This window comes from Mixophyes fleayi, chromosome 3 (assembly GCF_038048845.1).
Source record: "Mixophyes fleayi isolate aMixFle1 chromosome 3, aMixFle1.hap1, whole genome shotgun sequence".
In the NCBI taxonomy this organism is placed as follows: Eukaryota; Metazoa; Chordata; class Amphibia; order Anura; family Limnodynastidae; genus Mixophyes; species Mixophyes fleayi.
Window position 1 is genome coordinate 89,504,529 of NC_134404.1, and position 16,096 is coordinate 89,520,624.

General features: G+C 38.8%; 1 protein-coding gene across 2 annotated transcripts in view; it reads left to right on the plus strand.

Moving 5' to 3' along the window:
• Window positions 1–811: 811 nt before the first annotated feature.
• NYAP2 (neuronal tyrosine-phosphorylated phosphoinositide-3-kinase adaptor 2) overlaps window positions 812–16,096 on the plus strand; it is a 154,201-nt gene continuing 138,916 nt past the window's right edge. The window contains exon 1 of one of the 2 annotated variants that reach the window (XM_075201948.1): window positions 812–2,054. The gene's annotated coding sequence lies outside the window, so the exon portion shown is untranslated. The remainder of the gene's footprint in view (window positions 2,055–16,096) is intronic. The other variant, XM_075201949.1, reaches the window with a different exon arrangement.

Below are 16,096 nucleotides of genomic sequence, written 5' to 3' on the forward strand. Positions count from 1 at the left end.
TATAAGTAAATACTGTATATCTACTGTGTTGTACAAATGTCAGTAATGTGTGTAATTTCAGACCACATGACCGTTATATACACATGTATTATATATATATATGTGAAGACTGCTTATGTGTAGATAATGCACATCAACAAAGGAATGGATTGAAGAATTGACTGATTATTGTATGAGTAGTAAAACTGCATGTGTAGAAGAGATTGTTCAGACATCTGTTGGGCTTACTGATATCTAGATTGTAGTTACTACAGTTATGCAGTAAGAACTCACTGTAATTCTGACATCTTACTATCAATATTTTATGAACTATCACTAGAACATGTGACAATTGCATATGAACATTTATTTGTACATTTATATTTTTCAGTAAAATACTCAGAGGTATTTTAACTTCTGTTCAAGTTACTGTATAAACAAATTAAGTACCCTTTACAATTAATGTTTCTGTACACATAAGAAAGTTGCATAGCACACATTAAAAGTTAGTATTAATATTAATATTTAAGCTGTTTATAAGTATGCTGTTTAACTTAAAAATATAATAAAATATCTTGTATGCTGAGTGATTGAAACCTGCCACTTGAAACTTTGAAATCAATGTCTACGCCGAGAATATTTATGTCTTTCTCAAACAAAAGTGTTTAGACACATGGGACAATCTGCAGCTTTATTCAGGGCCCTTCTGTATTTATGCAGTGGAAGCAGGTGGTGGGGGGTTGTTTGGACGAGGTTACTGAGCTCCGCCTATCTTTACCCCAGCAGCAGCAGCAGCAGCAGCATCAACCTGATATACGTCAGCCTGAATTGTATGCATTTCACTGCTGTACAATGAGGAAGAGAGTGCAGAAGCTATGCCAGGAACACCGTGTGTAACTCTGATTTCCAGACATGCTCCTTGTATCCCAGAGCTTGCTTGTTTTCTGTAAAGGCAACATGGGCTAAATGTCAGTTTGCACTGCAGCCTTTGTTCTTGCTTTTTTTTTTATATACATTTTTGCTTTAAGACCGAAATAGAGGGAATGAGCTTACCGACTGTCTGTTAATTTTTAATGTTGCTCCGCATTACTTGGACCCTGACTTCTGCAGGAGGGTGAGCTAAGCTGATTTGGGATGTCTTTCTGAGGACCTTGTGGAAAAAACAAACAAACCCGAAATGATGTTGCTGTGCTCTTTGGCTTATTTCTTCATCTGCTCTATCTCCACACGTTTCCAATGGGCCTGACTAGCAGGAGCTGTCCAAGGTGCTGGAATGCTCACTGCTCTCTGTGGTGGAAGAGAACGGATTGCAAAGCAAAAGAAGAGACTGCTGACAGTTTATTTCGGAAGAAGGTAGGCACTCTCTTTGTTCCACTATCCCTGAATAATCTACACTACAAAAGCATCAACAGACTAAAGCAGCCAGAAAGGGAGAGGGAGTGCAAGTCTGCCGGCTGTCACAGGGGAGGGAGTACACCAGACTGCTTAAACCCGTCTGTATCTAAGTAGGAATGAGAGACACATCCTTTAATGAGGAATAAGCCATTTCCAATAGATTGCGATTTATGTAATAATTTCTCTATATTTTTACCTCCTCGGAGTATGTTCAAATGAGGCACCACAGACAGCTGAGTGTGATAGCATTTGATGGTGCTGCAATTTTCTGTGTAGTAAAGTGGAGAGATAGTATCCAGGCTCTCCTCTGTTGGACCACAGAACAGGGTGTCATTGGCACACACCCATTATCTATGCGCTCATTTTGTTGCATCTGAATTTCAAGAGGAAACATTTCAGATTTTTTTTTTCTCTCCACCAACCTTGTAGCCAACTTTAAAGGCCAAAGCCTTTATTACGAAGATTTAATAGGATAACCATCATCTAAGGATGCAAGATTTTACACTGTGGACTACTTCGTCGTAAAATGCACTTTAGCTGAAGAACGAGTCCAAATGCAAGTCCGCTGTATGGTGCTGAAATATCCTTTCAGATTGCACTGAGCCCTATCCTGAGGAAGGGCTTCTGTTGATAAAAAGTCACATTTGATTACTATACTGCTCGACTAAACAGTTGTTTTGGTATGTATACTATTTATGTTTATAGTAGTAATGGCTCTATCTACCTGATGCTATTATACCTATGCATTACATGTTCAATGTAACATTTACATAGTGATACCACATCACTTTCCTTGATATCAGAAGTTAAAATTCATCTGGCAATTACATGTCTATGTCATTTTACCCTTTGCACCTACAGTGCCATTTGCACCTAAGACGTTTTTATGTTACACTAAGGGATTAGTCTGCCTTATAATACTATACTTACGTGAGAAAAACAGTATTTCATGAAGCTTTTCTGTACAGATCTATCTTCTTCCCTCACACTACCTTTTTGCCAGCTGGTAAGTTGTTTTGCTTTGGGATAGTATGAATAATAGATGATGGAAACATATGTGTTAACATTTTAGTCCTTTATGGATCAGATTATAAAGAAGTTGGTATTTCTGGAGGAAAAAACATGTCAGAGTTGAAGAGAGCTGGGAGGTTGTGCAGTAGAGTCTTAGATGAACACATAAATTATGGGTTTATAATGCACAATGTGATCATAAAGTCAGACCAGGTCAAGGATGAATTATTTACTTATTTTGTTTACCTCATGTTGCACTTCTGGCACATGTACTGGTAAATCATGGTAACTGCAAGGGATTATTTCATTTTGCATGGCATAGTATTGCTCATGTTTATATACTAGTAAAAGGTATACACACAACACAAGTCACATTGTCTGTGCTCACTGCCATTGTGTGTGCTGCAGTTTCCCTGTGCATGATGTGTAACATCAGTTACTTGCCTAAACTGAACTTGTACATTAAGGAAAGTCAAATGAGTAGTTCAGGAGAAGAAAGCATAAGCCATGTAGGTAAAGTACAGTGATAACAGCTGTCTTTATATCATGTTTGGGGGGTTATGTAATATTAAATCAATTTATTACGTCTGTTGTGTCACAAGCATGTTGTACATTTACGGTATGCAGATGGCACCCAATGTAAAGAGTCACTAATGTAACCTCTCTACAGACATAAAAGATCTCATGCATCATATAAATTGTCAGAATACAAACCATGGAATCTTCAAGCTTGCCTAGTTTTCCCCCCTGTTAGCTCATATAAATATCTGGGGCACAGCAATGAAATCTTTGACTGTTGCTGCTCTGGCTTTAGAACAACTGCACTAATTTTATTATGGATGTAAAATTCAGATGATCTTTGTTTGCAAATGCTGGTGGTGAGGTGCAAAGACAGGTGTACAGAAGGACTGGCGGAGGCATGACCTCATACATAGAGACAGAAATGTATTTTGCACTCTGCCGCACTCTTCTGCCCTAAATGAAGTATAATATGTCTAAATGTAAATGAATCCTAGACAACAAACAGTAAAATGTACTGTACCGTAGCACAACGTTATGGCTTCAGTGCTGTAGTCTGTGCTTTGTGGTTAGATCAGGTATTATGGAAATATTAGGGAAATTAGCACCAACTGACTACCTTCAAAATAGATTTTGCACAAGTTATGCTAACGACCTCAATACTGTCCTATGATAAGAGTCACTATTTATTAAAGAACCTTTTCAACAAGTGCTTCAAAAGAAATGAAGGAGTGAAAATAGCACCACTCATAACTGGTACTGATTAATACTTCAGGTGACGTATTGATTGAGTTAATTTGGATTCTTTGACACAAAAACATTGTCATCTAATTTGTATTCCTCAGCTTAGGGCAGCTAGATATGATTTTCTAGGTTTAGACAAGATCCCTAAACATCACAAATATTGTTACGAACACTCAGTAAATCGCTGCTTTAACTGCCCTTAGACTTTAAAAGAGGTACAAATGTTATAGTTCCAGTCACTTGATAATTGCACCAAACAATTAGGTCCTACTTCTTTTGTGCCTGATGGCCCCAGGCAGAGATGATTAGGAATTTTATGCTGACCTTATTTTCAATTCTACTGGATTAAATCAAATCTTTATGATAAAGAAATATCATTGATAATAATACAGAACTACAGAGCATGTTTTGACCCCTGTTACTGTGGGGCTTATTACTCTGCTACCTGCTCTGAATTAGAGAGGATCTTGGCAAGGTACTCGAAGGACTTGTGGCCTAGTCCCACAGCCAAGATCACTCCCAGTTTAATATTATACCAAAAATAGTGTAATACTATAGGGGGCACTAATATAGCTTTGTGTTCATTATAGGGATACTGGTGATGGAATTTTGTACAGTATAAGTATGTGAACAAAGGTCAATATAGCTCAAAACATGAATTAATCTAAACATCTTAAATACTACCTGGAAGTAGTGCTTGGGAATCAGGGACCGAGACAATGGCCCCAAGATCTTCCTGAAATAACAATGATTTAATGTGATATTTCAGATAATAGAGCTTAGTCATGTGATATCACATAGCCAATAAAAACAGTTTGTGATATGTGGCACCGAGTAGTTTCTATTGGCTATTATTTGTTGTCATGTCATTTTCCTTTCTGTCTAACTACCTGGACATAAATGAGACAATCACGTATGTCATTGGCACCAGCTTAAATGTTTCATAGGTTCTGGTTACAGTCTTACGCCACTGCCATAAAAGACATTTATTGACATTTTGGAACCATGGGCAGTAAATACAAAAGTACACACAAATATGAAATAACATATAATTTATTAATTAAACACATTATATATACACTGTATGCTACATGATAATTTATCATTATCATAATTTAATTCTATTAGTTACTCCTAATCCTTCATGAAGTCAACCTGTTACTATTAATAACAGTGTTTTTTATGACCCTAGATAAATGGATGGACACACTGTTGTGTTTCAAGGACATTACATCATACTTGAGTACTTTTTTAACCTCCCTTCTGGGATTTCCCAGTGAGGAGATCCACGGGACCGGTGTGGGAGGTCATGAAGTCATTTAGTTCATCATGACTCCACAGCGCTCTGCACAACAATGTGATATGCATCATTGCAGAGTGGAGGGCTGGGCCATGATGACTGGATTTATATTGAATTGCGTCATCAAGGCCCCGCCCACTTCAGAAGAAAGTGAAGCTGATCCGAGAGTGCACGGTGGCTAAGTGGTTAGCACTTCTGCCTTACAGCACTGGGGTTATGAGTTCAATTCCTGACCATGGCCTTATCTGTGAGGAATTTGTATGTTCTCCCCGTGTTTGCGTGGGTTTCCTCCGGGTGCTCCGGTTTCCTCCCACACTCCAAAAACATACTGGTAGGTTAATTGGCTGCTAACAAATTGACCCTAGTCTCTCTGTCTGTGTGTGTCTCTGTGTATATTAGGGAATTTAGACTGTAAGCTCCAGTGGGGCAGGGACTTATGTAAGTGAGTTCTCTGTACAGTGCTGCGGAATTAGTGGCGCTATATAAGTAAATGGTGATGATGATGATGATGATGATGATAATGAGAGTGTGTCCTACTCTGCCCAGAGTCCCCAAAATTCGGGAGGCTCCTGGACATTCGGCGAGAGTAGGAAAGTGTGCCTTACATAAGGACCTAGTTTCAATAATGGATCTGAACTTTACATTTGTCTTCTTCAGATTTTCAGCTTACATTTGAACAGAAACACCTGTTGCCAATGTTTCCAAAGTGAGCAAGTAACAACAGGATGATTATTATGTGACTGGGAGAAGACATCAGCGTGGAGTCACTGTATATTCAGTTATATGAATTGAAGATTAAGTACTCATAAAACACTGAAATTAAAAACACAATTGACAAATGATTCAGAACTCATTTCAAAGCATGCATCGTAGAACAGACCACAAGCACTACTCAACCTTCTCATATACTTTCATCTTTACCACTAATTAAGTATGCGCACACACTTAACATAAACCTGAAGATGATAGTCCATCTGCTCATTTGTTTGTTACTTGTATTATAAAGCACCTACTATATATTGTTTAAGAAATATTTTTTTAAATCTCAGCTTACACATATTTATATGTACAGTTTGTACACTTTGCCCTGATTTGCATATTTTCTTTGACTGTGAAATCAGTAACTAAACACTTAGAGCTGATGTCACAGGGGATGTTATGCATGCTCTATCATGTTAAGATACAACATGTCTCTGTGCACTCTCTCTAACAAACAGCATCTGTGCTTCCTCCTCAAATCCTGATGTCAGCACTGTAGTAATATAACTAGATAAGCATAGGAAGACACAGGGGACGTTTACTATCAGTCACACAGTGACAGTGAGAGAAAACTGAGCAGCAAGAAAATTATAGGTAGATATGCTCCACATTTATACAATTTCAGCAGCAGTTTTTATATTTGTACCCTGCCCAGTATGTTGCACTTGATCAGCAATATGTCTGTTCTGGCACAGTAGAGATTGTGCATCTTTTTTCAGGCACATGTACCATTGATGAATGTTGTACATTGGGTGTAGCAGAAAAGCTCCACCTACTTTCTGATTTCTTTAAAAAAAAAAAAAATGTCTAAGTCACAGGTGGTACAGGACAGGAATATATCCTGCACACCAAACTAAATCTACAGATATACAAAATAAACTGTGTAATTGATTTTCATTTTTTTCCCTACATATTTTTACAAAGTTTTTAAAGCATTTTTGCTGGGACCTGTAGTGCACCACAGACAAATTAGTTATTTCTATTTTTTAATACAATTAACACACACAAACCGGAGGTGTGGGCATAACCCTAGAGCTTTTCAGCACAGGGTAATTTATACTTGAGTGGGGGCATTTTTATTGTGTGCCTGATCCACCTAGGGAATCCAGCCCCATGCTGACTGGTCTGCATGGGCTGGTTAGGCACTGTGGCAGGGGAACCTCATGCTGTGGTGCTTGCTATAATTTTACCAGTCTGGCTGGGAAAGATTAGTGCTAGTACTAGTACATTTAGGGAACCCAACACTTTTTGTCCCCCCCAGTTTTGCCAGTGCCTACCTAGGCTGCCAACACTGGGGCTGGTGAGGCTTTTTGGGGGGGCTACAATTTGTTTTTAAATTTAATTATGTATTTAACAGCCATGCACTTTAACTTAGGATACACTTCAAGCCTATCTAATGGGAAAAAACATGCAGCTTGGAATACTGAGTAAACTATAGGACGTCACTTATGCTTGCATTGTAAGTGCAAATTGCATCCTACTCTACATAAGCACCCCAACATATACAACTAAACCATGTGCAATACATTGTTTTCCCACTGCCTATATCAGTGATGGGCTACAGGTGGCCCAGGGGCCATATGCCGCCCACCAAGTCTTTCCATGCAGTACTCAGATGATTCCTGCTTTAGGCCCTATCAGGCTCAGCTCTTGTTACTAAATGGGGTTCTAAATGGCATATAGGAGTGGTTTTGGCTGAATGAACATTTTGATTGGTCTGAGGTGTTTGAGTGGCACATGGAGTCTATTCTATGAGCACATGGTGTCTCTTTATTTGTTTACATGTATTGTTTTAATTTATTAATGAGCTTAAGGTGCAGTCCTTCAGAAGGTTATAGGGCTGCCCATACACTCTTTTATGTGTATCAAGTTGGCCATCATTGATCTACATTAACACCTCTATACTTACTATGTACATATTCTGTATATGCATATACACATACATCCATACGTATTACCCTCACATTACACTGTACTTACCACACTTTACAGTAATAACCTTACACAAAGCACTGAATAACTATCAATAACACTTTGTGCATCCACTCCCTATACTAAAACCCCTACACAAACCACTACACCCCACAATTTACTAAGACCATCTCTTTCTACAGCAATGCATCTACTCAAAACAGTATACGCCACACTTTACACTACAGTATGTCCAGTGATGGCAACTATAATATCTTTACACACACTAAGCATGAAGTAATACAGTATGTCCAACACAGGCAACAGTAATACCTTTCACCTATTGCTAACTCGCACACAGTGTCTGTTTGTTGTCTACAATACTAACCCCACCTATTACAGTGTCCCTCACTACCTACACTTAACCTCACAAACACCTATATATTTGACTGTGTCACTAACTCCCAGAAGTGATATCACTATATTATGGTTATAGCAGACAGACACAGATTACACTATATCCCCAAATACTGCTTTTCTTTCACAAGTCCATACTGCTCATATTCTAAGCCTCTGTCATCCAACTATGGAATGTAACATTCACAGCACTTGTGTTTTGCAGACTCCGTTCCACCCTCAGTTACACATGTAACAGCTATACTATTATACCACAGACAACAGTGAAATAATGTTATGTAATTTGATATTTCTTCATAGAATGAAATAGAAAGAATATGTATACAGTGTTTGGTTTTGGCACATGCATCATTGGGTGATTCTTAATTTTAGAAAGAGGAAGCACCATTTTTGCAATTTTCTCACCCCTAGGTTCAATTAATAAAATACATGCAAGTCTTCCATATAGGATATGTGTCTCTGTTTCTCTATCAAGCTCATTACTCTAAAATGCCAAGATTGTATGTTTTTTTCTTGTTGGTTCCACGTAACTTCTGGTTGGTGTGCACTATAACAGAGGTTCTAAGTAAAACAGACTACATTTAGTGTCAAAATCCCATGAGTCCAATCCTTATTTCCTTTCTCTCTCTTCTGTCTTTATTCTAGCAGGAGGAAGGGCTCACTTAGGGACCAAAGCGTTGACCCTTTACAATACATGTTTTTGTTTAGTTATAAGTCCCATGAGTGTGTTTTGTTGGCGTATTGCAGTGAATCTATGGACTGCACCTGTGCTCCCTGGCTAATTGGGATGAGTGTTCTCATCTAGGAATGTTTTGATTCAGTTTTATTTTACATTTGGGTATTTTAAGATTAAACAAGCTGGTTTTCTTTAGGAAAAGCTGGCGAGTGTTTGTCTTATTGCATTCACCCCAATGAAAAGCAATATCGATATATAAGTAGCCTTATTACAGATGTACATGTATAACAGCTGATCACCCAATGCAGATGTAACAGGCTTAAACTTAAAAATGACACTGTGAACACATTAACATTTGATGTGATCTCGGCATGTAACATGAATTAATTATTCGTAAGAGTAATGTTCATAAAAAGATCTTTTAAGTCACTCAAGAGTTGAAATGATCATTGTCCAGACTTTTGCATTCAGGTCTTGACTGTGAAGATCATGCTGTCAGTTTGTCCTTGTCATAAGACAATAACACCTTCCAAACAGCAGTAAAGCAGCACAAGATTGTCTAGAAAATGACAACGACTTTTTATGTTTTCAGGACAATGTCAGATCTCTGTGCAGAAACTTTACGGTGAAATATACTACAATAAAACTGCAATAACCTTGTTTAAACACTTCTTTGTGGCAATACAATTTCTAAAACATTACCTTTTTTCAATATATGATTTTTATTTGCTAGTGTAATTAATGGTTGGTTGGAAGAATTAGAAAAAACTTAAAGCAGACATAAAAAATACAGAATATTTAAGAAACATTTGTGCAAAATAGTGATAGGTTGTCAGGAGCCGCAGCGGCTCACTGCCCCTCTCGTTGAAACGGGACAATCGCATAATCAGCGCCGCATCCCGGCAAGTATGGGCAGTTGGGCGTGTGCGCCATTGACGTAAATTAATTAACAGCATCCTTAGGCTGACTGGCTCCCCCTATGCTTCTCCCCTGTTCATTGGGCCTCATGTGTTTATAAGGCAGGGAGGGCTTAGCCTTCCTGCTGGTTATAGTGTCCTGTGTGCTGCACACTTGCTGACCAGCTCTGGTCTGCGGATACTATGCATTATTGACCCTATTCCTATTGGGACCCTTGGCTTGTTTTTGGACCTTGATTGAACGCTGATTGCCCCTGACCTCTGCCTGTCTCTGGATTACCGGTGCTAGCATCTTGCCCTGACCTCTGGCCTGTCCCTGTTTATCCTGCTCGGTACTGACCCTTGACCCTTGACCTTTGGATTGTCTTTGGTATCTGCCTTTGGTAATCCGGTTACCCTCCATCTGGTGCTACAGTTATCACTGATAAACTTTTACTACTGTAGAGTGAAGTCTTGAGGCATACGAGTAACTCTGAACATAACCAGTTATATGGGAAAGGCGGCTGCTATAGATGAAGACCTCTTTCCAGTTTATCTAAGTAGCCGTCAGCCTTAACATAGGTGTCAGTTATTTCCAAATGTAGATTGCAGATTATACAAAGAACTTTTGTTAAATCATGGGGGGGAGGGGACAACTCAAAGCGATGAGCCGTCATCATCACCTTGATATCCGGCTTTCCTCATTATCAGGTATATAGTACCTGAACATCACAGCTTTTCCTGTGCACCTCTGAGGGGTGCGAGGTGAAATCTGTGATGTTACATCACGATGGAGTGTCTCCGTGAATGTTCCATTGGCACTCTGTGGCACATCATGGGGAATTGAATTCTCTCCTTTGAGTCTACACAAGTTTAAACCATGCAAATGATTTCTTCAACAAATGAAATGTAAATGTACATGTCCTGTAAGCTCTTAATGCTATATACTGATGTACAGCAAACATTTAGAAATTCAAAATAGCACAGCCAAATCAAGATATTGATTAACAGTAACCACATGTCCCCAACAGTTGCCCATAACAAATATATGTGTTTCAGCATCCTGTTGTGGTTCCCTCTCAATCAGTTAACTATAGGCCAATTACAGTCTCTTAAGCTGGATCAAAAGAAACAATGATGTCACAGGTGGTTGTAGCTTCTCAGGTAAGCGTTGGAGGGATGTATCCAGGTTGGATGGCATCAGATCTGCAGTTGGTGACCAAGCTTCTGATTTTACCATTAGCATTGATTAATTGACTAAATATTATAAAACACCATCCATACTGTTCTTGTTTATTAGAGATGAGCGCACTCGGATTTCCTGAATCCGAGCCCACCCAAACGTTGCCGATCCGAGTCGGATCCGAGACAGATCCGGGTATTGGCGCCAAATGAAAACTTGAAAGCGAGGCTCCGAGTCATAATTCCGTTGTCGGATCTCGCGATACTCGGAACCTATAAATTCCCCGCCGCCATCTTCACTCGGGCATTGATCAGGGTAGAGGGAGGGTGTGTTAGGTGGTCCTCTGTTCTGGTAGATCTCGTGCTGTGCTGTTTAGTTCTGTGCTGTGCTGTGCTGTGCTGTGCTGTGCTGTGCTGTTCTGTGCTGTGCTGTGTTCTGTTCTGCAGTATCAGTCCAGTGGTGCTGTGTGCTGTGCTCTGTTAATTTTGAGTTCAGTGGTGCTGCTGGGTCCTGTGCTGTGTCCTGTTCAGTCCAGTCGTGCTGTGTCCTGTGGTCTGTGCATCTAAGGGCATAGTTATTTCCCCATTATTCCCAAGTGTTTAAAAAATTAAAAAAAAGTTATAAACAAAAATACAAAAAAATAATTACAATTTTTTTTAATTACAACAAAATTTGCCAAACCAATCCTGCAGTATAAGCCCATTGGTACTGCAATATTACCAAGTTCACACATTCAGCAGTAAAAGTCCAGTGGTACTGCTGCAAAATTACAAAGTTCACACATTCTGCAGTATCAGTCCAGTGGTGCTGTGTGCTGTGCTCTGTCAATTTTGAGTTCAGTGGTGCTGCTAGGTCCTGTGTGCTGTGTCATGTTCAGTCCAGTGGTCCTGTGTCCCGTGCTCTGTGCTTCTAAGGGCATAGTTATTTCCCCATTATTCCCAAGTGTTTAAAAAATTTAAAAAAAGTTAATAAAAAAAATATACAAAAAACTAATTAAATTTTTTTTTAATTACAACAAAATTTGCCAAACCAATCCTGCAGTATAAGCCCATTGGTACTGCAATATTACCAAGTTCACACATTCAGCAGTAAAAGTCCACTCCTCTACGCAGTCCAGATACATTTATTGGTGCGAATCATACAAGTTCAGGGTTTTTAAATTATATTGTGGTGACCCACTCCTCTACGCAGTCCAGATACATTTATTGGTGCGAATCATACAAGTTCAGGATTTTTAAATTATAATGTGGTGACCCACTCCTCTACGCAGTCCAGGTACATTTTTTGGTGCCATTAAGACCAGTTGATGGTTTTATTATTATTTTGTGGTGACCCACTCCTCTACGCAGTCCAGATACATTTATTGGTGCGAATCATACAAGTTCAGGGTTTTTAAATTATATTGTGGTGACCCACTTCTCTACGCAGTCCAGATACATTTATTGGTGCGAATCATACAAGTTCAGGGTTTTTAAATTATATTGTGGTGACCCACTCCTCTACGCAGTCCAGATACATTTATTGGTGCGAATCATACAAGTTCAGGGTTTTTAAATTATATTGTGGTGACCCACTCCTCTACGCAGTCCAGGTACTTTTTTGGTGCGATTAAGACCAGTTGATGGTTTTCTTATTATATTGTGGGGACCACTCCATACGCAGTCCAGAAAGATACCTCGTTGCAACGTTTTGGACTAATAACTATATTGTGAGGTGTTCAGAATACACTGTAAATTAGTGGAAATGCTTGTTAATGAATGTTATTGAGGTTAATAATAGCGTAGGAGTGAAAATAAGCCCAAAAACTTAATTTTTGAACTTTTTATGCTTTTTTCAAAAAATATCTGAATCCAAAACCTTTCGGCAGGTGTTTTGGGAAACAAATCCGAACATCGCAAAAATCCGAATACAAAATACAAAACACGAGACACCAAAAGTCGCCGGTGCACATCCCTATTGTTTATACAATCATATGTTCCACTTTAACCTTTGTATATAATAAATGTGTTTCATGTGTTACATCATAAACTCATTTCACACTCTGATCAGACTTGATTAACACTCTCCTTAGATATTCACCGGATGCTTGAGATATGTCCTAGTCTTCTTGATATAAATCTAATCATAATACAATAATACTATTGCTACATCAAGCTTAATATAGACAATTTAAAAAGTAGAAACACTGATATTATTCCTTTGTGAATAAACACAGAAAACTCCTGAAAGAAACTATTTACAAAATGAATACTAACATAACACAAAAATGGATTAACATTCATCCAGAAAACATTTAAGAGAAAATTTCATTCACCTAGGTTGCACTGTTTGTAGAGTAAAAATCAAATATGCCTCACACTGCGAGATATATATGACCCTATCGACACCATGAGATGATTTAAAATAAGTTCAATAACAATGCCAACTGACATTTGACAATTGACATGGGGCTAAATTTGCTAATAGGTGGTTTGATGAACCCACCAGTTTTACTAAAGGCCAAACTACCAGTTAAGTCTAAAAAGCACAGTTTTACAAAGCACCACTTTACAAATCACCATCCCAATTTTTAACATGATCAAAATACAAACAGCCAGATTTACTAAGCTCCTGGGAAAAGTTCCAGAAAAACAGCCAGAAAAAAAGATTGTGTCAGGTGCAGTCCCTGTATCTACTCTATGGTGCAGGTATTGCTGTCTGTCACTTCCAGGCAGCAGAGACACAGCTCCCCCAGACATCCAGGCGCGCCGTCGGGCGTAGGCGCAATAGTGCGTCCCATTGCTAGGCAATGGGTGGCTTCTCTCTGTACCTGTCAGCGGTCAGTGTCATCGCTGGCCACCCCCACGTTCTCTCAGCCTATCAGATGGCTCCTGCCTCTATATAAACCTGGCTCTGGCTCTATCAGGCTGCCAGGGTATCAGGTCTATCCTGCCTCCAGGGTTCCTGTATTGTTGCCTTGTACTCTTCCCTGTATCCTGTAATGCTGCTCCTCTTGGCATTGACCTAGCTTGTTTCCTCTCTCCTGGATTGTGCTTCGGTTACGTATAGGCTCCCCTGGTTTGACCCTTCCTCTTTATGACCATTCTCTGGATTTCCCTTGGTACCTCTTGCCTCATTTGGCTTGACCCAAACTGTTTGGCCATTCTTCATCACTACTACACTGGTAACTGCCCTGGAGAAATACGCTCTGCGCATCCCTTGCAGCCATGGGCTGGCTGGGCTGGGGGGACCTCCACACCGGTCCCATAGAGGGCTATCTTGGGATGGGTTACTTAGCCACCTGCATTTTTTTCCCTTTAAAATAGTCCAGTCTTGTCCCCCGGGCTGAAAATTGCCAATGCTCCCCTGCTTGCAGCCAAGCCCAAACCTCTTTGCCAGGGCTCATTAGACTCAATGCCTCCTTGTTCAGTTGTGTTAATACCAGCTAGTAGCTCCATCCAGTTCTCAATCCTTAACAGATTGGTTGTGAGAGGTGAGAGTGCTCAAACTGCATGCTGTTTGTGCTATATTGCCATTCAGAATATAAGAGGAAACACCATTCACATATAAATTATGGGGGCAATAATTATTTATTGATTATAGTGCAAAATTAATTTCTAATTAACTTACGGAGGAAAATTTTGGGGGGATAGTATATATTTTCTCCAAAACACATATTAATATTCTCATGGCCCCCTAATGTGGAGTTTACCACAAATGTATTTAAGGAGATATACAATAATCTGTGTTACATGTCAAATACTTTTTGATAAGTAAAATGTTTACCTGAATATGGATAATACAATTTGTCACCCTGAATGATTCTATTACTCAATATACAATTATAGCATTTATAAAACCCTGCCTTGGCAAACAATTTAAAATAATGAGCCTGATCTTTAACAATAGGGTCAGCTTGTATCAATTTTAAACATTAATTTAATCTCTCTCTGAATAGGTTTTTATTTAGTGCAAGCCCCAAATGATAAATCAGATTCAATTATTTGTGAGCAGCCAATTTAATTGAAGGAGGAAATGCATTTAAATCAGAGATATAGATGGAACCAGTATGTTCCCTTTAAAGGGGTTGAGTCTCTGACCCTTCAAAAAAGCATCAGATAAAATATAAGAGGGATAACAACATGCTTTCAACCTCTTAGTCATTAATTCAAATTTGATATGAGCATTTTTCGGTGTACACTACAAATATATGAATATAATGGTATTGACTAATTGGTAAACTCCTTAGTGGATGTTTTGGGTCAAAACCATTGTATCCAAGGAGAATATTCCCATCAGTGCTGTAATGATAAAGTGCAGCCTGTATATCAGTGGCAGTTCTTGAAATATGTACATCCCAAAAATGAATCTTATTAGTCTCCCATTCAGGGGTGAAACTTCTGTTAGCAAGATGATTTATATATTTGCCAAACCTTTTCAGGGACCTTCCTGATCCACTCTATATTACAAATATATCATCAATAAAGCATCATCAACAGGTGCTGAATACATGAGAAAATTAGATATTTTTTTTCAGTGTAACCGGTGACCAAGTTGACAAAATATGATACCACAGGGCTACCAATAGCAACACCTGTAGTCAGCGCTTTTAAAATAATTCTCAAATTTTATATAATATGCTCCATTAAGATTTTGGAAAAGAACATTATAATAGTCACCATTGGTATGGGTATGTAATTATCATGTGAAATAAAATATCATACTGCTTGGAAACTCTTTTTAATTGTTATATCGATATACAAGAGCGCTGATGTACAATTATTATAAATGGTTTGTTTTACTAACCAAGTTCTGTGTTATATGTACACATAAGTATGCATATTGTGGAGCAGTGATCATATGAAACCATAGAGCTGATAAGAAACATTTATTCAAGCTCTGGAAAGGAACATCTTTAGTTCATATCAGATTTTTAGGAAAAACCTTCTAAACCACTGAGAACATTATTAGAAGTTTTATCTGGTACAAGTGTGGATATTTATTATTATTTATTATTATTATCATTTATTTGTTAGGCGCCACAAGGTTTCCGCAGCACCGCACATAGTACAAACAGTAGACTATACAGGGTATAACAGTACAGAACAATAAACAAAAGTACCAATACTTCAGAAACTCCAGGCAGGCAGATGCAATAGACACGGAGCAGAAGAACAGGTGAGGAGACAGGAGGCAAGAGGGCCCTGCTCAAGCGAGCTTACATCCTAAGGGAGGGTTAAACAGACCAGGCACAAGAGGAGCCACCAGATTTATCCACCATAGATGGGTAGTTAAGCACTTTGTCAGTTAATATCCGTGTTGTGGAT